General features: G+C 40.4%; 1 protein-coding gene across 2 annotated transcripts in view; it reads left to right on the forward strand.

Moving 5' to 3' along the window:
• Nucleotides 1-8,444: 8,444 nt before the first annotated feature.
• hapln1 (hyaluronan and proteoglycan link protein 1) overlaps nt 8,445-22,389 on the forward strand; it is an 88,755-nt gene continuing 74,810 nt past the window's right edge. Inside the window, exon 1 of one of the 2 annotated variants that reach the window (XM_008103009.3) lies at nt 8,445-8,963. The gene's annotated coding sequence lies outside the window, so the exon portion shown is untranslated. Of the gene's footprint in view, nt 8,964-9,295; nt 9,583-22,389 lie in introns of those variants that run through there. The other variant, XM_016990927.2, reaches the window with a different exon arrangement.

A 22,389-nucleotide genomic window follows, 5' to 3' on the forward strand; every position in this document is an offset into this window, starting at 1 on the left:
TTAATTGGTGTGTTTGACTTTTTATATTTTAAAATATTTTAAGGCTTTTAAACAGAATTGACTGGGATTTTTTTTAGTGCATTGTACATTATTTAAGTTGTATTTTATTTTCACCTATGGTGCAAGCCATGTATGATCCTATATTGGTAGAAAAGCAGAATATTCATTAATGATAATTAATTACAACGGTAAGCTGTGCTTTTGGAGAGTAACCATTTTATATTTCTTTTCTGTTGCTCCCTCTAATATCTATCCTCCAGAATACCTCACTCCCTTATGACCCTGTTCGCTGTGGTTTTTATTTTTATGTCTTTCTCACCCCGAGTTTTAACTTAATGTTCATGTGGTCTGCCCTTGTTTTCATTGTCTCCTTGTTTTATTTTGTAATGGATATTATTTATTGTATTGCTTATTGTATTGTGATGTGCTGTTCTTTTATATGCTGTTTACATTGTATTGTTTTGGGCATGGCCCCATGTAAGCCGCCCCGAGTCCCCGTTGGGGAGATGGTGGTGGTGGGGTATAAATAAAGTATTATTATTATTATTATTATTATTATTATTATTAAGCTATAGAATATTCCAACTACAGGCTGTTCTCGTTCAGAGTTTGTTCACATTAACCTGCATTCCAAAGGGCAAAGAACTGTAATATTTTTGTAATGTTTGTTTGAACGTAGCCATAGTAAGCATTTTAATGACTGGATCTTTCTTGACACATGCCAGGGAGCATATGACTCACTTTCATTACCTGAATGTTGGCAGATTGTGGCTTCAAGCATAAATATACTAAGCTGTAGAGGCAGGAAAGAGAGGAGCAGTCATTCCTGCTGCAGGAATAGACAATGTATTTCTATTTATCCCATCACAATTCATTGACTTTCTCATTGAACCCTCCACACATGATTCTGAATCTAATCTGAACAAGAACTGATATGATCCAATGATTAACATGTGTGATCTGGTTTCCAGGATCTTCCCCAGCTATGAATTCATGGACTGACTTTGAGAAAATAAACCTGCAGTTATTTTACATCAGCCTTGGCACAACTCCTATATCTTGTAGAATTTCTTCTAATTCAAGGTGAATATGAAACAAACGTTATCCAATATGTGTGTTTCTCCAAATTGGCATTGGGTGATGTTGACCTTTTTTCAACATCCATAAGGCAGTGTTTTGAACCTGGGAAAACACTATAATGTGAAGGGGGCACTCACTTCACAGAGTACATTTATTTTTATTGTACTGGATATATAGAACCCGGGTGTCACATTATTACTATTGTATCTTGAATATTTCTTGCTACACATTATACGGTAGGTCTTTCCTCATTGTTTGCTTTTCTATGGAAGTTTCTTAGTTTCTTTTCTGTACAAATCTTGTCATAACAAATAATCTTGCAATCTTGTTAAAACAACAATAACAACAACAAAGAGATTTTGCATTTCCTCATCAAAGTCATGACTTACTATTGTGTAAATGTTTACATTTCTTCTTAAAATGTTATTTTAAGCCCCCTTGCAAAGATAGAATGCAGCATGGTATCAGCACAACTCTGACCCCCACAGCAAAAATTGAGATATGCCTTCTGTTTATTTTATGCAGATGCAATCTGCATAAAGCAATCTGCACTGATAAGCAGGTAAATCCATCATTCTGCTGGAGATAATTCAGAGCTCCCTTCATTTCCACATCAGATTGCTGCCCTATATGCCATCCAATAAACTAGCCTTAGGGTTTCTCAGCCATCCAGGAGCATTTTGAGGATGTGATAGACAGAGAGATTTGTCTTTCACTTCCATTGTATTCAACCACTTCCCAGTGGCATTCAGTCACTGGATCCTGCCCTCTCCTCACCAAAACGTGCAATTTTAATCATTGCACATACAGTTTTCAGAAGCCACTAAACAGCCCCATAATTTTTTCGGAGGAATAAGGAATAAGAACAATTTAAATCAGTAGCAGGAAAGTTGACTGCTAAAATCCACTTCAGTTCTCATTATGATTATTATTTAACTACTAGCTTAGGTACCTGGTGATACCCAAGTTAGTTCTTTTGAATTGTAATACTATTTAGAAATGATAGTCATTGTTTGCTTTCTTTTTTTATGAATGGTCCGATTAGAAAATGCATGGTGGGGTTCCCAATGATCACTGAATGTAGGTGAACTACAACTCCCCAGATTCAAGGTCAGCCCCCCCCCCCCCCAAAACCCTGCCAATATTCAAAATTGGCCATGTTTGCTATGTGTGCTAGGTTTGATCCTGAGTAATCATTGGTCTGGTTCATAGTACTCTCTGCACGTGTTTTTTATACCAAAGTACAGTTCCTGAAATCATATTTTATTCAATGTGGCCCAACTTCACATCAATTAAGATAGTCAAAGCATGCTGGGAAACAAAGGGTTCTTCTGTCTATTATCACAGATGGTGCTTCAGCAAATGTTGTTCATTTTCCATTCTCATATTTTGAGAATAAAGCCTGTTTGGGCTATAATATACATTTAATTTAAACATCATGCTGTTCTGCTTTCTATTTCATATTCACATTTGCATGACAACAAGAGATAAACACAAGAAGAGTTGTGTTTACTGCCATGCTTGAAAATATCTCTGGATTAATTTCAACGTTGAGCACAATTTAGTAGAAGTATGTCCTTGGAAGCCTGAATATTTATGGAATGCAAATACCTCTATTTGTTAGAGACAGGTAAAATAAAACTTCAAACAGACCAAGTGGTTGATTCTAAATACACATAATTTGGAAACAAATCCACAGAGTTCATAGTAGTCTCCTTTCACACAGTAGCTACTGTTTATTAAAAGTTAGTCAGAACTAGGCATGTTTTACAAATACTTTTGGCACCAGAGCTTATGTTTGATGGAAAACCACAACCAACAGAAACTTCTTGATGAATCTTCCATACATGAAGAAGCATACAGTTTTTCAAGCTTGCTTATTGTATTCAAACTTTACCTTTCAAAGTATACATTGTGTTGGTACAAATTTTTGGTGAACACTTTAAATAGGATGTTAATTGGACCTTCCATGTGAAACCAATAAATATAACCATGCCATCAAATAAAAGTTTGTGCAGTTGTTTATTGCTGTGAAGTGACCTCTGCTTTAAATTTATTTGCTTATTTAATGAGACAGATATGCCTCTGTATCCAGTGTTGTCTTCCATGGTGTCTATCAATACTAGGCCCACCCAGTACCTTGTATATTTGTTTACTTCCTTTAAACTTTGCTTTGTGTTTTTAAAATGTTTTTTATAAGTCTTAGGTAAAGGTTTTCCCCTAACATTAAGTCTAGTTGTGTCCAAGTCTGGGGTTGGTGCTTATCTCCATTTCTAAGCCAAAGAGCCAGCATTGTCTGTAGATGTCTCCAAGGTCATGTGGCCAGCATGACTGCATGGAGTGCCTTCCTGCCAGAGCAGTACCTATTGATCTATTCACATTTGCATGTTTTCAAACTGCAGGGTTGGTAGAAGCTGGGGCTAACAGTGGGAGCTCACCCCACTCCTTGAATTCAAACCACCAACTTTTCAGTCAGCAAGCTCAGCAGCTCAGCAGTTTAACCCGCTGCACCACCGAGGGCTCCTTAAAATTCTTAGGAAGAAATTAAAAGTTGGTTCAGTGATTGACAAAAGTCAGTCAATCAATCCCATCCATTGCCTTTTTGTGAAGAAGTACAGAGATAGCATTGCTAGGAGCGAATGAACTAGCTAATCAGCACTGAGGAAATTGTGATTCTTTTGAAAAATGGAGCAAGTTTCCCGTGAAACTCATCAATGGGTAAAGATAGTATATGTGCCTGAAATGTGGCATGTTTTTCTGCAGCGGGTTTACGGACAAAACTGTATAAATCTTTGGGCACTCTTTAGTCTGATTAAATCTCATTCTCTTGTTTAGTTGCAAAAAAAACCCATTTTGGAATGTTCCTAGCATGTTTGACATTAGGGTGTGAGGCAGCGGAGTAACTACACCTACATCTATATATGGATATTTCAAGCTGTACCTGTAGCTTTATAAAGAACTCTTTTGTTCAGTGTTTGTGGCCAAAATGTTGCTTCTGGATCTGACCAAAGCCCTTCATATTTCTGGCCAAACAAGAACAGTACGTTTACATCAAGGCAGTGCATACTACTATAAATAGTGTGTTGCAACAAGGGTGAGTTACCATTCTTGCTGAAAACTGATATTTGGGACCAGACTATAGCAGCAATATGTGGTTTCTAAGCAAATACAAACAGAATCTAGGAGTTTAGAAATCGGCACGCCAAAGGGGCAAGGGGTGTAACAGTTTGAACATTTAGGAGGTCAATACTTGGATCTCAGTAGTGAATATGGTACATTTCTTATCCTGGGATCTCTTCTCTCATCTTACACACATCTCAGTGACTTGAAGAACAGAAATAAGTAAGGAAAATTGATGACTTTTAGAGCTTTTTCCAAAACTGATGTCTTAAATGAAAGCTTCAATTCAAAATTGTACATGATGTGTGAACTGTACTATACCATATCCCTGAAATCACCAGATGACATACTTTTTTCCACTAGTGAAAAAAGAAGATGCAGCATATTTGTTTCTCTCTGACAAGATGTCATGAGGTAACTCCAAACTGTTATATTTTTATGATGTGAAGGAAAGCTGGGAGGGCAATCCCTAGCCTTTTTTATATTTCACCTCTAACTACACAGGACATTAAACACACATTTGGAGGGGAGAATGCTTAACACTGTCAGTTTTATTTTGAAGGAGAGGTAGCAAACTGTGTAAAGCAAAGTCATCAAACAGTCAATGGAATTAATTTTCATGTTTATTTGCTCCAATCTATTGAACACTACAGGAAATCTTTACTGCAGAGCGGTTTATACATTCTATGAATAAATGAACAGTAAATAGCAATCTAAGAGTCAATGTGATTTAGTGGAATGAGCGTTGGACTATGACTGGAGACCAGGGTTTAAATTCCCGCTGGGTCCATGGGAAGCCTTTGGGTGACCCTGGTCAAATCACACAGCCACAGATAAAGGCAAAGACAAACTTCCTCTGGATAAACCTTGTCAAGAAAACCCAGTGTTAGGTCTCCACTGGTCAGAAAGGACTGGAAGGCACAAAACAACAACAGCAACAAATAGCAATCTCTTTCCTTTCCCACTGTGCTACACCAGAGGTTGGAAAAGAACAAAGCAAAGGGAATGCCTAGGTAGACATTTCTCAGGTTTATGGATGGAAATAATATTTTAAAAATAGAAAAATTGTTGAAAAACAGTTTTCTTAAATGTCAGGAAACCCTGAAGAAGAGAATTGTAGATGGCTAAAATGTCCATAGGTTCAGGACTAATTTTTCACACAAAATACCTATGGGTTTTATGCCCACAGGCATTAAAATGTTCTTAGCATAGGAAGCAACATTTCTGTGCAGAAACCAAGTTTCCTCCAGTATTTTTTGAATAGGAAATTTACTTCATATGCCAAAACTCTTGAAATGCAATAATTTTGTCCATACCCTGTTGTTGGGTGATTTTCTCACAGCAAGGAGAAAAGTGATACAACTAGTTGTCCTTGCCTGCATGAATGAAATTTATGAAGATGTACACCCCTATTCAGGCCCTATGCATAATATTTCCTCTTTCTTTGTGTGCTGTATACTAAAAAGAATTGGGCTTAGTCATAAAGAGGAGTGAGTGAGGAGAGGTGGCTTCTGTTTGGAGAACCTCTTTGTCTATTCACTCCTGAGTGGTATGTCCTAGCCGCTACATGATCTAGAGGCAGAAAGCAAGCAACTAAAAAGGTTTCACACCAGTGCCCTGACCTCTATGTTGCTGTACTCAAGAACACACACAAAGGGAAAAAGAGGGAGGCTGAGAGAGACAGAGAGAGTGAAAAGGCAGCAGACACTGTTCCTCTAGGAAGAACCTAGAGTCCAAGTAAGCAAAAAGGAGGATGCCACAGGTTATTTTAGACAATATAACAATCCAATAAACCTGGGTAGATTTATTCACCTGTCAGCTTCAGTACTCTACCTTAACCCTAATTTAAAACAGGAAGTATATCTGAGTAGAGTGGTAAGAGGCAAGAACTTAGCCCATCCTTGGAGAACCTAAACGAGGCATCAGCTGTCATGGTCTCCCTTCTATCCTTTTTGAATGCCTGGGTGGGGAAATGGCAATGGCAGCCAGGGGTGGCTAACCCCCTCAGATGGAGCTGGTACTCTCCACTCTTTGTGGAATGACCCTTGATTTATCTATTGGTCATATACAAATGTATAATTTGGCCCCAAACCTACTCTCAACTTATACATGACGTTGACTTACATGTGAGTATAGACAGTAAGTGAGCATACCCGATCTCACAGAGCAAAACGATCTGTGAAATGGAGAAATAGGTCCCAGTTTTAAAAAAATACCTGAAGAGTTATATGTTTACTATTCTTGCCAAATATTGCAATGGAAGGGAGGAAATTGTCAAATTGCATGTGTCCCTCCCTGGCTCTGGACTGAACTCCTGTCTTATAGGCCCTACTCGGGGGAGTTTCCTTGTTTTCCTATAACTTTCACTGCAGCAGTGAAAAATAAGATTTGAAATTTACTGGTACCCCACCAATGAACTCTTCTTCTTTCAAAACAAAAAGGATTGCTAACCACTCTTTTTGCTTTTCCAAATGTGTGTTTCATATCATGCACACTGAGGCAGATAGCATCAGAGTCCCACATCAATTAGGTCACCTCCTGGACTGGCTGGCTAGGCACAGCTGAGAAAATATATATTGTGTGCAGTTTCAGGCACAAAGACAGCATAACAGACCAGTTCCCAGGCTCAGTGACCCCAAACACTCCAATCTTCTACTATACACTGAAGAACTGTCAGTTTTCCGGGTTGTATGGCCATGTTCCAGAAGCATTTTCTCCTGACGTTTCACCTGCATCTATGGCAGGCATCCTCAGAGGTTGTGAGGCATTGGGAACTAGGCAAGTGGGGTTTGCAATATGTCTGTGGAATGTTCAGAGTGGGAGAAGGAACTCTTGTCTGCCTGAGGCAAATTTGATTGCTGCAATTGGCCAGCTTGATTAGCATTGAATAGCCTGGCAGCTTCAAGGCCTGGCTGTTTCCTGCCTGGGGGAATCCTTTGTTAGGAAGTGTTAACTGGCTCTGATTGTTTCTTCTCTGGAATTCCCCTGTCTTCTGAGTGTTGTTCTTTATTTACTGTCATGATTTTTGAGTTTTTTTAATACTGGTAGCCAGAATCTGTTCATTTTCACTGTTTATGTCTGTTGAAATTGTCCACATGCTTGTGGATTTCAATGGCTTGTGAACAATTTTAACACAAAGGGAGAAACAATGAAAATGAACAAAATCTGACTACCAGTATTTTTTAAAACTCTAAAATCAGGACAGTAAATAAAGAACAACACTCAGAAAACAGGGGAATTCCAGGCAAGAAACAATAAGGGCCAGTTGACACCTCCCAAGGAGCCCCCAGTGGCGCAGTGGGTTAAATCAAGCCAGGATTGCTGTCTTGAAGGTTGGGTTGCTGATCTGAAAGTTGCCAGTTCGAACCCAACCCGGGGAGAGTGCAGATGAGCTCCCTTTATCAGCTCCAGCTCCATGTGGGGACATGAGAGAAGCTTCCCACAAGGATGGTAAAAACATCAAAACATCAGGGCATCTCCTGGACAACGTCCTTGCAGACAGCCAATTCTCTCACACCAGAAGTGACTTGCAGTTTCTCAAGTTGCTCCTGACACAAAAAAGAAACACCTCCCACAAAAGGATTCCCCCAGGTAGGAAGCAGCCAGGCCTTGAAGCTGCCAGGCTATTCAATGCTAATTAAGCTGGCCAATTGCAGCAATCACATTTGCCTCAGGCAGACAAGAGTTCTTTCTCCCACTCTGAACATTCCACAGACATATTGCAAACCCCACTTGCCTAGTTCCCAACACCTCACAACCTCTGACGATGCCTGTCATAGATGTGGGTGAAATGTCAGGAGGGAATGTTTCCGGAATATGGCCATACAGCCTGGAAAACTCACAGCAACCCACTCCAATCTACTTTGCAACAAAGTTCTGACATACACAGTACTTGGAGTGCAGCCCAAAAGTTTGTACTCTGTTCACACCTTCCAGGTTCTAAAGAGGTGAATTTGGGACTAGTGTGCGGATTTGGGTCTGTGGAAAGGTGAATTCTTCCACTTTATTTCCCTGGGAGGCATCTCTCCCCTGGCCTGCACAGTTTACTTTCAACACACACACACATACTTTCTCCAGAAAGAGGAGGAAGGAAGAAGGAATGAAGGGAGGAAAAAATGAAAGGAGGAGGTGGGCGTCAGGAGGAGGGCAGAGCAGCCCAGCTTGGGCCAAGTATCATGTTCTCGAAGGTGTCGCTCCCTCCTCGCCTTGTCATAGTCTCAAACACACAAACAGAGAGAAGCTCTGACAACTTCTTCCACTCGGTGGTCAAAGTCGGGGCGTGGGGCGTGAGGTGGCGTGAGGGGTGTTTTCTTCAGGGCCGGAGCCAAGAAGGGCAGGGCGCCTTCTTCGCAAGACCCCGAGGAGGGAAGGGGAGAGAGGGACTCGGGCGGAGAGAGACAGAGAGGAGGAGGAAGAGGAGGAGGAGGAGGAGGAAGAAGAGAGGCTGCTGCCTGTGGAGAGACGCTGCCTGGTGCGGTGCGCGCTTCTGGGACACAACTCCCGCCTGCTGTCCAGCTCTGACCATTGGGCCCCTTTTCGCCGTTGTCGTCTTCTTATCCGACGTGGGGTTTCCCTTGAACTGAAGGCGGCGCGCTTTCTCTCTCTCTCGCCCTGAGTGTCTCCTCGCCTCGGGACTTTTCTTGCACCTCTAGCCGGGGACGAAGCTGAGGGCACTTTCCTCCTCCGCCTTCTCAAGTGCCCAACGTTTCCAGACCTTTATTCCTTTGGCGGGACAGCATCCTCACCTTGGAGCAGCGCGAAAGGTAAACTATGCGAAAGTGGAGTGGGATGGGGAGCTCAGGGAAAGGGCACATTCGGTCCAGCAGCTCCTCTCTTAACCAATGGAAAGCTCTCATTTCTTTGAGATTCTCTGGACTTGAGAGAAGTTATACTTTCCTCCTCTGAGGCTGGGGAAGCTACTTTTGGGGGCCTTAGCTGTGTGGAGCCAGTTCTAACAACTCCTAGAGACGTGGAGTTCCTCTTCTGTTCCTCTTCTGCTAAGGGGAAGGAGGCTGCTGCGCCCTCGTCTCCATCCAAAGCCTCCAGCCAGCCATCCAGCCTCTCTTGCACCTCGTCCCAGCCTTGGCTGAGGAAGAGGGAAGGGGGCTTGCTGACAGGCTCCCTCGCATTCCTTCACCGCCAGCGCTGGGGAGAGAGGCAAATGAGCTTGTCGCCAGCCTCCTTGCCCCTTGCCTGAGCCTTTGACAGAACAGAAAGGAGGGAGTTTGTATTCTGAAAGCTGTGGTCCAAATACTTTCTCAAGCTCTGGCTCATGTAGCATGGAGCAGTCTGCCAATTGAGGGGTTTCTGTCTTCTTTACAGCTGATTTCTTTCCATCATTACCTGTCTGCTGAGGAGCCTTTCATAACATTGATACTCCAGGTAACCTTTTGTAGGAGGAGTTTGGAATTTTTTGTGTGTGTGTGTCAGGAGCAACCAGAGTTGCTTCTGGAGTGAGAGAATTGGCCATCTGCAAGGACGTTGCCCAGGGTACACCCGGATGTTTTGATGTTTTACAATCCATGTGGGAGGCTTCTCTCATGTCCCCTCATGGAGCTGGAGCTGATAGAGAGAGCTCATCCACACTCTCCCCGGGTGCAGTTTGGAAATGAAAATAGGAAACTGCCTATTTGGTGTTAGAAGTTTTTTGTTGCCCGTCCACCACCCTTTCTAGATTTATTATTTCCTATCCACCCATTCCTTTCCCGAGTTCATTCCTTGCTTATTAGAACCCAAACAATAATATTTCAAATCCTCTGAAAGCAGAAAGGTATCTTAGAGTGAATCTACACTGTAGAAATAATGCAGTTTGACCCCACTTTAACTGCCATGGCTCGATGCCAAAACCTTGGCAAGGATATGGAAGTCATGCTACCCCTCTATTCTGCCTTGGTCAGACCACACCTGGAATACTGTGTCCAGTTCTGGGCACTGCAATTGAAGGGAGATGTTGACAAGCTGGAATGTGTCCAGAGGAGGGCGACTAAAATGATCAAGGGCCTGGAGAACAAGCCCTGTGAGGAGCAGCTGAAAGAGCTGCACATTTTTAACCTGAAAAAGAGGAGGCTGAGAGGAGATATGATGGCCATGTATAAATATGTGAGGGGAAGTCATAGGGAGAAGGGAGCTAGCTTGTTTTCTCCTGCCCTGGAGACTAGGATGCAGAACAATGGCTTCAAATTACAGGAAAAGAGATTCCACTTGAACATTCGGAAGAACTTCTGTTCACCGCTGTTCAGCAGTGGAACTCTCTGCCCCAGACTGTGGTGGAGGCTTCTCCTTTGGAGGCTTTTAAACAGAGGCTGGGTGGCCATTTCTAGGGGGTGCTTTGAATGTGATTTTCTTGCTTCTTGGCAGGGGGTTGGATTGGATATTTCATGAGGTCTCTTCCAACTCTATGATTCTATGATTCTATCATGGGTGTTGTAGTTTGGTTGGCACCAGCCGCCTTTGGCAAAGAAGGCTAAAGATCTTTCAATACTACAACTTCCAGAGATCCCATAGCATGAAGCCATGGCAGTTAAAGTGGGGTCAAACTGCATTAAAGTACCCTTAGTTCAAAGACAGCAGGTTCCCCAACTCAGTTCTTTCCCGATTGCATGGATAGAAATCCTGTTGTCCTCAGACAGAAAGGATCAAGGGAAGAGTAGTTCTGTACAAACCTAGAGGGATCAAAAACAGATCAGGTTGTTGATTTGAAAGAAATGGGAAAGAAACAGAGTTCCATGAGAATTTCCAACTGTTGGTAGAGATATTTGGAATTTTGCACCTACGCCAGCTGAGTTGCTAAAATCCAAAAATAGCTGTTCTTTGGTCGTCTTCTCCCATTTACCAATCCTTGCTTCACATGGAGAGGCCAAGACTGAGGGAATTCATGAAAACACTTGAGACATATGTTCAACAAGGTGATCTGCTACAATGATTCTCAGATAAATTATTTTTATAATTGTCTTTCCAAGAGAGACAGGAATAGGGAAAATCTTGGCAAGGTTAGGAGCTTCTAGCCTAACCTTCCAACAAGTTTGGTTGGTCCCCTGCAGTTGATAAAGTTTTATGACATCACAAACTATTACCTGTATGAATGAATCCTCTTGCGACTTGAGGAAGCTTCTAGAGACTGCCAATCCACTTCATGTGTATAACATCAGTTAGTTGCCCATGGGACATTAAAAGAGTACAGGATTAAATGTTTGCTGTTCTTGGAACAACACTTGAGTTCCTTCTGATCACAGTTTCTGAGATGTTTTGAAAATCAGAATACTTTCTCTATGTGATAACAGTAGATGAACAGCAGCATTATCTCAGGGTTGTAAAATGAGCTTCATCCTGAATTCACATTCCAAAATGCATAGTTTATTAGAATTGGCTTAATTGCATGGCCACTTTTTCCTGGGAAATAGTCGTGTTATTGTTGTTCACTATACATTGCAGGTAAGATGTACAATGAAGTTTGTGTACATATACATGTGTTCTAAAATATATGGAAAATATTTTGGAAGTTGCTAGGAGGAATTTTCTATGTGGGAAAGGAATGTGTTATAGCTTCAATGTGGTGCCTTTAAAAATACTTCATTTCCTGGAAGTCTAAACTATTCAAAAATTGCAAATTGCATTACAATTTGTGACAAAAGTTTGATGGAAAACTAATAACTATACATTTAATACGTGCAATATGCAAGTACTTTCAGGAAATGTAAAAAACAAGACATGGTCCCAAAATGAGTTTCAGTTATTCTTATGTGGAAAATTCTGCATGATATGGCACAGTATGTGTTGTAATTCACTGTCCAAGGAGGCTCTTATTATACACATTTAATAACTTCTTTCATGCTGCATTTCATGTTTGCTCGGAAAGTAATAGACTGAAAGAATATGCTCTTAAATTTGTGGATCTGAATTTCAACCAATACTAGTTCCTTCAAGATCACTGCTGCTTGGTTCATTTAGGACCCCATGACATTGAGGTCCAGAAGTGTCTTCTTTGCACTTCTTTGCGCTGCCAGCATGCTGCTGGCACGGAGTCCCACAGAGCCCATCAAATGATGCAGGGCTACGTCCAGTGGGGCTCCATTGGGCTCCATGTGTGCTGGCAGCACAATGAAGCAGAAACAGGGAGGAAGCAGGAAGATGCCAAAGACAGCAGGGAAACACTGTTGGAAAGAATCCCACAACCACTGAAGATAAGGGGATGAAGACTTACGCTGCCCCACAGTTTCCCCTGATGTCCCCCACTGTCCCGTGGCTTCTCGGCCTCAATGTCGCTTTGAGTCTCCTCGGAGAGAAAGGCGGGGTAAAAGTGATGTAAATAAATAAATAAATAAAATGTGATGAGATCCTTAGTTCTGTACATTAGCACCATTTATCTATGTGTATATTTGCAAAGTGCTTTTTAATATTTTTCTGGGTAATTCCCACAATTATAATTCATTCAGCTGTAAATGCAGCCAAAATTAACCACTTTTTGGTCCCATTATTTTCCAATGGGGCACATGCCTGTCTTTTTGAATGATATGATTTCAAGCTGGTCACTTTCTGAAACTGCAGGTAAATGTGAAATCTCCTTCTCACTGAAGCCCCATCTACACTGCCATATAATACAGTTCAATGCAGTTAAACTGCATTCTGAAATTGCATTATATGGCAATATAAATGGAACCTGATTCTTGGTTGTTTAAAGCATTAAAGTTTTTATGGGTTAAGTCCAGTACAGAGTCAGAGTCACAGTGGTAGAACTCATTCAATGTTTGAGCAACAGGAGGTATTTATATTCTATCACCTTTCTTTCCAAAACTGCTGAGACAGGACACAAAACTCCCTGGTTTCTCTTTCTCTCAGCAACAGTCAAACAATGATGGTGAAAAAGCTGGAGATGCTATTGTGGATAAGCTCTGTTAGTGGAGGCAGATCTCCAGCCAGTGTCAAATGGCACAGCTCTCCCTAGTTCAGCGAGCAAGTATTCTATTAAATTGCATACTCTTGAACTGTCAAGAGTTGCAAAATAAACAATAACCCTAAATTCAGCACTGAATCTGTGCTCTCTTCAAAGAAATAAATGTTAAAACCTTCAGTGATGCAATGAAGAAACATCTGCTGTGTGGCACATGTGTGCCAAGAGCCTGTCTTACTAATGAGTCTTTATGCCCAAGTTTAGACAGAATATAATGTTCTTATGCTTGTCTTTCTAATGAGAAAAACATGCTTGTTGTAAAAATTTTCACTGGCATGTGGCTGTGTTCTGATTCAGACGAGGCAGAATAACATTATTAAAAAAGGTAACCAAAAGCCATTGAGGAAACAATTATTATAAATAATACATTCATTATATAATTTATAATGGGATCTGTTTACTGCTACAATAATTTTGTTAAAAAGTAATCTAGCACGGATCAAATTAACCTAAGCATAAATAATTTAAAAAATACAAATCCACCAGAAAAGATGTTCTTTTTGTATATTTTTAAATATATTTTTTCATTTACATTGTGAGCTTCCTGGAGTCTCAATTGGGAGGGAACAGAATATTTATATTAATATCCTGCTCCCCCCAGTTGGGACCCAAAGTATCTCACAATGTAAATGAAAAATGTATTTGAAATAAACAAAAATAAAATATTTAAATGGAATGAAATTATTTACAATATTAAAGGAATTTACACCTGAGTAAAAAAATAAAATTAATTACAAGATAAAAAGCTATTAACAACAGTTCAATTCAAACAATACAGTACCCCTTAAACCTGTCCTTTACCATTTGTTTTTTAAAAGCCTGTATGAATAAAAAGTTTTAGCCTGTTGACAGAAAGACAACAAAGAGGGGACTCTTCTGACTTTCCCAGGAAGGGAGTTCAGAATCTAGAGGCAGCCACTGAGAAGATACCCTCTCGTGTTTTCATCAAGCATGCTCATGATGGTTATGGCACTCAAGCTGGATCTACACTGCCTTGTATCCCAGGGTCTGATCCCAGATTATCTGCTTATCCCAGATTATCTGGCAGTAAGGACTCATAATCCAGCTCAAAGCAAATGTTCTGGGATAAAATTCTGGGATATATGATAGTGTAGATCAAGCCTGAGAGAAGGGCCTGTCCTGAATATTTCTCAGTCTGCTTCTACACTGCCATATAATCCAGTTTCTGATCCCCAATTATCTGCTTTGAGCTGAATTATATAGCCTTGTAGACTCATATAATCAAATTCAAACCAGATAATCTGGGATTAGAAACTGAATTATATGGCAGTGTAGATCCAGCCTAACACTCCTTTCAGTGTTATTAGTGTAACACTCCTAGGTAGCGCGAACACTGAGAACCAACACGGAGGCCAATAAACAATCTAATATCTTTATTAAAGCAATAAAAGTTTCAAACAAAAATAAGTAGAATAGATAGTCAAGTAATTGACCTTTTAGAAAAGATCAAAATTAGTCCAAAGAATGAAAGTCTTATGTCCAAAGTCCAAAATCCAATAACCGAAACACACTCAAACTTATTTGAAGTTTGAGTGGGGAAAGGAGCAAAGTTCCTCAGAAAAGTACTTGAAGTAATAGTCCAGAACAAGGTTTCAAGGCAAGGCTAAGGCTGTTCGTGGTGGATCTGAAACGCAGTCCAAACTTGGCAAGGGACGAGCCACAACACCCGGTCTACTCGAGAGTAAGCATGCCAACGGGCCGCTGGGAAGCTCAGGATCAAGAGACGATGTATTCCTCAATCAAAAGTTCAGTTGACACTGCAACAGATATTCTCTGCGCAGAATTTTTATTGAAGTCCAAGAGCTCCCCCAAAGCAGGTGTGTGACTCCCCAAATCTTCCCAAGAGAACTGAGCTGCTAACAACGAGATGCCAGATGCCTGCCTCCCCAATTCTTCCCAAGAGAACTGACTTAGCCACAATCTCCTCGCTCTGCTAATCTCACACTTCTCCTTAAACTTTGTCTTCGAGAGCGATCTGTTTGGAAAGTAGCGCTTCTATCAAACTCTAAACTCTCCAGAGATCCGGGAAGAGCCAGCAATATCTCAAGGGCATTCCTAATTGGCTCTGGCTCAGCAATGTCAACAGGAGACATCTGGAAAGGGATTGAATCTTGCTGAGGTGGGGAAAATCCCAAATCCTCTTCAGTTTGATCAGCAATGGCTGCGGGATCAGGGGCCAAAGGTGCCTGAGACATCACAATTAGATTAATTTTAGTTTAGATTGAGCTTTGGTTTATTGATCAATTTCTATAAAACCTGAGAAATGCTGATAGAACAGGCATTTTCAAGATTAATTGAGCTAGTTGGTTTAAGAGAATGTGTGAACTATTTCTCAGATGTGAGGTGTGGCCATAAACAAGATGAGAATTAAGTGTATCAACTGGTCTGGAATCCCTTCACTTGTGACTAGAAATGGGGACGGAAGGAGGAGAGGAGGGAGGCTCTCCCTCGATACCTGACCAGAGCCACTTCCAGACAGCACCAAAATGTGCATTTTAAATCTGGGGCAAAAAAATCTCAGGACCTGACAGCACATCCACACAAAGACCCATCAGTCCTGGGAAATGGTCCCTCACCATCCTAATATCTTCCTTTGAAGCAGATAAAGGTGGAAGGTAGAAGGAGGACATCCAGCTGATTTTTTTTTTAAAAAAAATCACTTCGTTATGCGCTGGACTTCATATGCACACATGAGAATATCTTCATGTAAACATAAGTAGATTTTTATCTCTCACTTAGTTAATTTAAGATCTGTTTAATACTACAAAGTTTAAAATAAAGTTTCAGAGAGTTCTAATTGCTTTCCACTTGTGCTTCCCTTGAGCCACCAGTGTGTCTGTGGCTCCATGTTTTGACAGCCCAATCAGCTGATCAGCTTTTGGGCTTTTAAAAAGTGCACATGCACTAGAGCAGTCCACACAGAGGGAAAGAAAGGAAACCAGGTCTTGATGGGGATGAGTTGTGGAAAGATCCATGAGACTGTGTGTATTGAGGGAGTGGTTGCTAGGCCAAAGTAACATTTTTCACCATTGAAACATATGAGGGACAGAAGGAATTCACCCTTCACTTGTTGCTGCTACCTCCAAGATGCAAAACCAACCCCAGCACATCTGAGCACATCCCTCATTGCACTCCATCCACATTCACAACAGAAGCCCTGGCAGTAAATAATACAGGTGGAGTGGTAGATGCAACACAAGGAGGAGAACCAAATTGACCCAATTCCAAACAGGAGAAAGATAGAGAGGAGGATGAAAGGAATGGATGTAAAGGGCTGCAGTTGTAATTGCAGCTTCTTCCAGTAGAGGGGCAGGGAGTGGCACAATAGAGGAAAAGCCATTTCCAGGGTTCTTGTGGCTATCACCAACAGAGTTAGGGGCTCTGGTCTTGTCTGAGGGAGCAATGTAAGATCTGGGACTGAGGGGAAATAGTGCCTTCTCACCAAATTTGCTTCTTCACTTTTTAGTGATTCTTGAACTAGTCCTGCAAATTGCCTGGCACTGACATGGATGCTGCTAGCTACCCTTCTCCTTGACCCTTCCCCTCTCCTCCTGAAGGGTCTTGTGGGCTAGAAGGCTGATGGAATGCTTGCATGGGGTTACAGAGGGGTTAAAACTTAGGAGTTAGAGCAAGTGGGGAAATTGATAGAGCAGGATCATAGAGTTGAAAGAAACCACAAGGGCCATCCAGTCCAACCACCTGCCATGTAGAGATATACAATCAAAACACACACACCCCTATTAATGGCTATCCATCCTGTTTTAAAATCTCAAGATAAGGAGACACCACCATACTCCAAGACAACACATTCCACTGTCAAACAGATCTTACCATCAAGAAGTTATGCCTAATGTTTATGAGTAAATTACATACATAACCATGGTAATCTAGCAACAACCATATGGTAATAAATTGTAGAAAAGGTTGGAATTTGATGATGGGAGAGCTTATATGCAGCTGAGAAAGAGGGCAAACAGAGAAAATGTGGCTGTCCCACCCATACTGGAATAATTGCATGGTATGAAATAATGAGGAGAAAATCTGCACTCAGAAGAATAGCCTGATCTTACACAACAACAATTTAGACTGTGGTCAGCTGTGAAAAGAATCAAGAAATCTGACAATACCCCATTACTACAGTGCTAACAGTAACTGCATCTCTCCTCTGCTTGTTTTTTTAAATCTTCAATGCTCAGCACAGTTAACACCCTTTTTATCATCTGAAATAAGTGGAGTTTGGTGGAGGTGACTTTTGTTTTATGTTCAGTTATCAGGGATGGACAATCTAGTATAGGGGTTTGCAGTTTCCTAAGCAATGGACCTGGATTCTATCAGACTTGACAACATAGGCTGTTGGCCATGGCAACTCTGTATAATTATGAGAAATCCTTCCTCACCCCAGCATTTTCCCATAGCACAGATGTCAATGAAACATATTACAGAAAAGTCTGCAACTCATAAATGAGAAAATATTTGTACAATCTTTTGTTGGAGATATCTGAGCCAAGAACTACAGTGTATACATGTGTATTGGAAAGGGGAATAAAACTGGGAAGAAAGGGGTGTGTGAACGGTGACTGTGCAAGATTAAATTTGGATTTGCCCCTTCCCATCCTTCCCACCTCAGAAAGAGATCATACCTTAATCTCTGCTAAAGTTAATACTCTAATGGCAGAACTTGCAAATCTGGTAACATCAGTCAATTATTTGAAATGAATTCCTTTTGCAATAATAAAAGTATTACAAAGTGATATTGTGATGATTATATCTCATTAAGGAATTATATCATTCCTTTTGTGGTGTAAGAACAACTTTCAATATTATGTTTATAGCTATAGTAATCACATGGCTCTACTTTGTGGTGTGTTTTCTATCTCTAATGGTTTACAGCATTCAATTTTTTTAGGGAAACTAAAATTATCAAGGTGGTTAAGTATCCTTTTAGTTTAGATTTTAAAAATACCAACTTGCTTTTTAAATTATAATGGTTGCTAACTCTGCCTTGGGTCTTGAAGTCATAGCTGTAACCAATTACTTTAAAAATAACTTTCCAAGCTCTACCTAAGAGAAGCTTCACCAACTGAGAACTTTTCATGTGCACTACGCATGGCAGGTTCTATTACATAGGAAGAACTTTAGTCCCCTTTGAGTGTTGTGTTTGTTGATTTAAGTTGGTCAAAGTGTGGGAGCCTTCCTGTGAAAATCAAAAAGATAGTCTATCAAAGTATAGAGAAAAATATAGAAATTTGGAAGATGTTTTAGTGGATCATTTTCAGTTCACAAACTTCTCTTGTTTCTTCTAAAGAATGTTTAGACATTCTGGCTCCACAGTCCACAGTTCAAGTAGAGTTAGGTACTTGAAAAAGCATCTTTAAGAAACAAAATGTTCTTTGGGGGAAAAAAATCTGAATGTATTTCGGATTTTAATCAATGGTGTTTAAGCAGGATTAGAGGAAACAGCTGGCTAAACAAATATTGGGGAAGAGTGGATGCAATGGTATAAATTAATAATACTAGTCTTTATTTATGCCATGAATGGGGGTTTTGTGGCAGTATAGAATATTAACCACGGTCATCATATGCCACCTAGTGGATATGACAGTATTTCATGGCTGTCATTCATACACACGCACACATGCTTTAGCCAATTTTGCACATTTTAACCCCAAGAGAAAATAATAATAATAGAATAAAATCCCCTCTAAAATTGAATGCAAGATTGGTTGAATGTACCAGCAAATGGTTTGCTTCCTTGCTGTTTCTAGTATATTAAATTATGACAGCATACTTTATGTAACAACAGCACAATTGAGCCAGGTTCTAGATATCGCTATCTAACATGACAGCCTTCACAGACCTGTTTGACAGTGGAATGTGTTGTCTTGGAGTATGGTGGTCTGTTTTTAAATCACAAAAAAGGCAATGCTTCTAATAGTATTTTCCCAATTCCCACATTAGCAGAAGGGGGGTGGGAAGCTTCACTCTCTTTACATTATGTCTCAAACTCCATTTCTTAACATCCTTCTTCTTCCATTGTGCAATAATGACACCCTGGTTTCTTTTGCCATATTGTAACAATAAAACAACAAAATACCATAAGTAGAAAGAGTTAGACATGTTCAGCTATGCAAAGAGAAGATTGAGGGGTAATATGATTACATTCTTTAAATACCCTAAAGCAGTGTGGTCCAGCCCGCAGGCCACATGCAGCCCACCAATTCATTTTTATTGGCCCTTGCCCTTCTTACTGGAAAAATATTTTAATTTAACATTTGGAAAAATTGTTTACCCTTCTTACTGCTTTAAGTTTTTAAGAAACATTTTCTTTCTGGAATGTCTCTGGCCCTCACATTTCTATACTAAGTTTGATTGGCCCTCAAGTAACTAAAGCTGGACTGCACTACCCTAAAGGATAGGATCGGAGGTAGGATCGGAGTTAATGGTTTCAAGTTATATGAGATGAGAGAAGCCTCCCACAAGGATGGTGAAAACATCAAAACATCCGGGTGTCCCCTGAGCAATGTCCTTGCAGATAGCCAATTCTCTCACACCAGAAGTGACTTGAAGTTTCTCAAGTCACTCCTGACATGAAAAAAGTTACAGGAGAGTAGATTAAGCATTAAAAGGAGCTTCTTGGCACTATAAATGTACTACCCACCTTGTAGTAAATTTTCCTCATCTTCCTTTGCCCCTAATTTCTAGCAAGGAGAGATAATGGATAGATAAATTTCCTGCTTTACATCAGAGCAAAGGATAAATATTTCTACTGCATGCCTTCAAGTCATTTTCAATTTAGAGCAACATGGCTCACACTAGACCTTAAAGAGTATGCATACCATTTGAAATTCTGTGGCAGAATTTAGTGAGATCCAGGTTCTCTCTGGTTGAGCAATTTGAAGGCCCGTCCCTTAAACTACAAACCCTGGAACTCTGCAGGAGGCAGCCACAAGACTTCAGTTGGGATGAATACTCTTTGCTTACTCTTTAAGTTGTAATGTGATGAGGCACTTAAGGTGAACTTTTCATGAGGTTTTCCAGTCATGAGTATGTATGACTCACCCAAGAACCCCAATAGTTTTCCATGGCCAAATGGGGAATTTGAAACTTGGTTTACACAGAGTTCTGTGTTGTTTATTCATTTAGTCCCTTTTGTTTTTTTGTGACTTCATGAACCAGCCTATGCCAGAGCTTCCTGTCAGCTGTCAGCACCTCCAGCTCCTTTAAGGTCAAGCCAGTCACTTCAAGGATACCATCCATCCATCTTGCCCTTGGTTGACCCCTCTTCCTTTTTCCTTCCATTTTCCTCAGCATCACTGTCTTCTCCAGGCTTTCATGTCTTCTCATGATGTGGCCAAAGTACTTCATCTTTGCCTCTAATATCCTTCCCTCCAGTGAGCAGTTGGGCATTATTTCCTGGAGTATGGTCCAGCTCTCGCATCCTTAGGTTACTATGGGGAATGCCATTGCTTTAACTATGCAGATCTTCATTACCAGTGTGTTGTCTCTACTCTTCACTATTTTATCAAGATTGGTCATTGTTCTCCTCCCAAGAAGTATACATATTCTGATTTCCTGGCTGCAGTTTACTTTTGTAGTAATCTTCGCACCTTGTAATACAAAGTCTGTCACTGCCTCCATGTTTTCTCCCTCTATTTGCCAGTTATCAGTCAGTCTGGTTGCCATAATCTTGGTTTTTTATGTTTAACTGCAACCCAGATTTTGCACTTTCTTCTTTCACCTTGGTTATAAGACTCCTCAGCTCCTCCTCGCTTTCAGCCATCATAGTGGTATCATCTGCATATCTAAGGTTGTTAATGTTTCTTCCAGGAATTTTAACTCCAGCCTTGGATTCATCAAGCCCTGCATGTCACATGATGTGTTCTGCATGTAAGTTGAAAACGTAGGGTGAGATTAATCAGCACTAGGACTTTACAGAGTCCTAGTTATGCTCAACCATAATGCCATACTGGTTCTATGTCTACCAACTCTAAAATTCTTGATACTTTGTTCACCTGACACAAGTGTGATCAACTCCAGATGTAGGCCATTCCAGGGAAAATGAATGGGACTGTTGAAAATCAATGAAACACTGTAATAAGCTCCCCTTATGTCCTTCACCAAGCTTCAGAACATGTTGTTTTCCTTTAATTGGTACAACAGAGTGGAAATCCTGAACATGACTGCATGTACTGAACCCAAACATGTAAAAAAGGCAATATGAATAGTCTGCCTGAAGAGTCTTAAAGACTGCTTGGAAAACATTTTCTTTTAATAGAATGATGTGAAATATTACTTTAATAAACTCTTGCTATGATGTATGAGGTAATGATGGAGGCAGGCAATAATGTCTTCTGTTATGAGAAAAATTAAACTTACAAATTGCACTTGATAAAATGACTCCACAGATAATAAGACCAACATCTATGGTTTTAGATTTTATGCATAGAAAGAAGTGATTTGGTTTCACAAGTGAAAATGATAGAGTGGTGCACTTGGAAGAATGGAAATCTTTGGTAGGATCAAAGTATGGGCAGTATGACGCTTTCCATTAAATGTGCGCAAAACCATTTTGTCTATAGCAGATATAATCTGCAGCATTGCTTACCTGGCACACAGAAAGTTTTCCTCTTGCTTAGAAAATGTCATCTTAACCTCCTCTCTTATAGCAAGAGATCATTATTTTGTCATATCAATATGTTAGCAATATCTCTTTTGCAGGGATTGATGATTATTCAGGAATTGGGGCCTCTCTATTTGTCAAAGATCATTATTTAACAATAGTTTGTAAATATGTGGTTGACCACATCTCCCATCATAACCTGTTGGCCATATGCTGGTTAAGCATTATGGTCTGGTATGCATGGAAAGTGCTAGGTTATGGAAGGCTGAGTGAAAGTAGAGATGGATATTGTAGGAAAAGGGTTCACCTTATAGAAATGTCCTGGCAGAGAGTCCAAATGGAGACTAGAATATTAAGAGTATGTCTCCATGCAGATTATATATAGCTTTCTTTCTCTACCAAGATTCCCCAAAACCCTAGGGTTCTGCAAGAAGTCACTAGGGGTTCTGCGTAAACTTATGACTGAAAAAATCAACATATATGTGTGTACGTATACATAATCAAGGTGTAGATAGAATTTTCATACATGGATTCCTTGAGACTTGAAAATAAATTCAAGGATTCCTCCAGGATAAAACAAAAAACAAAAATGGCTGAGAAA

The sequence above is a fragment of the Anolis carolinensis genome, chromosome 2 (assembly GCF_035594765.1).
Source record: "Anolis carolinensis isolate JA03-04 chromosome 2, rAnoCar3.1.pri, whole genome shotgun sequence".
NCBI classification, from domain to species: domain Eukaryota; kingdom Metazoa; phylum Chordata; class Lepidosauria; order Squamata; family Dactyloidae; genus Anolis; species Anolis carolinensis.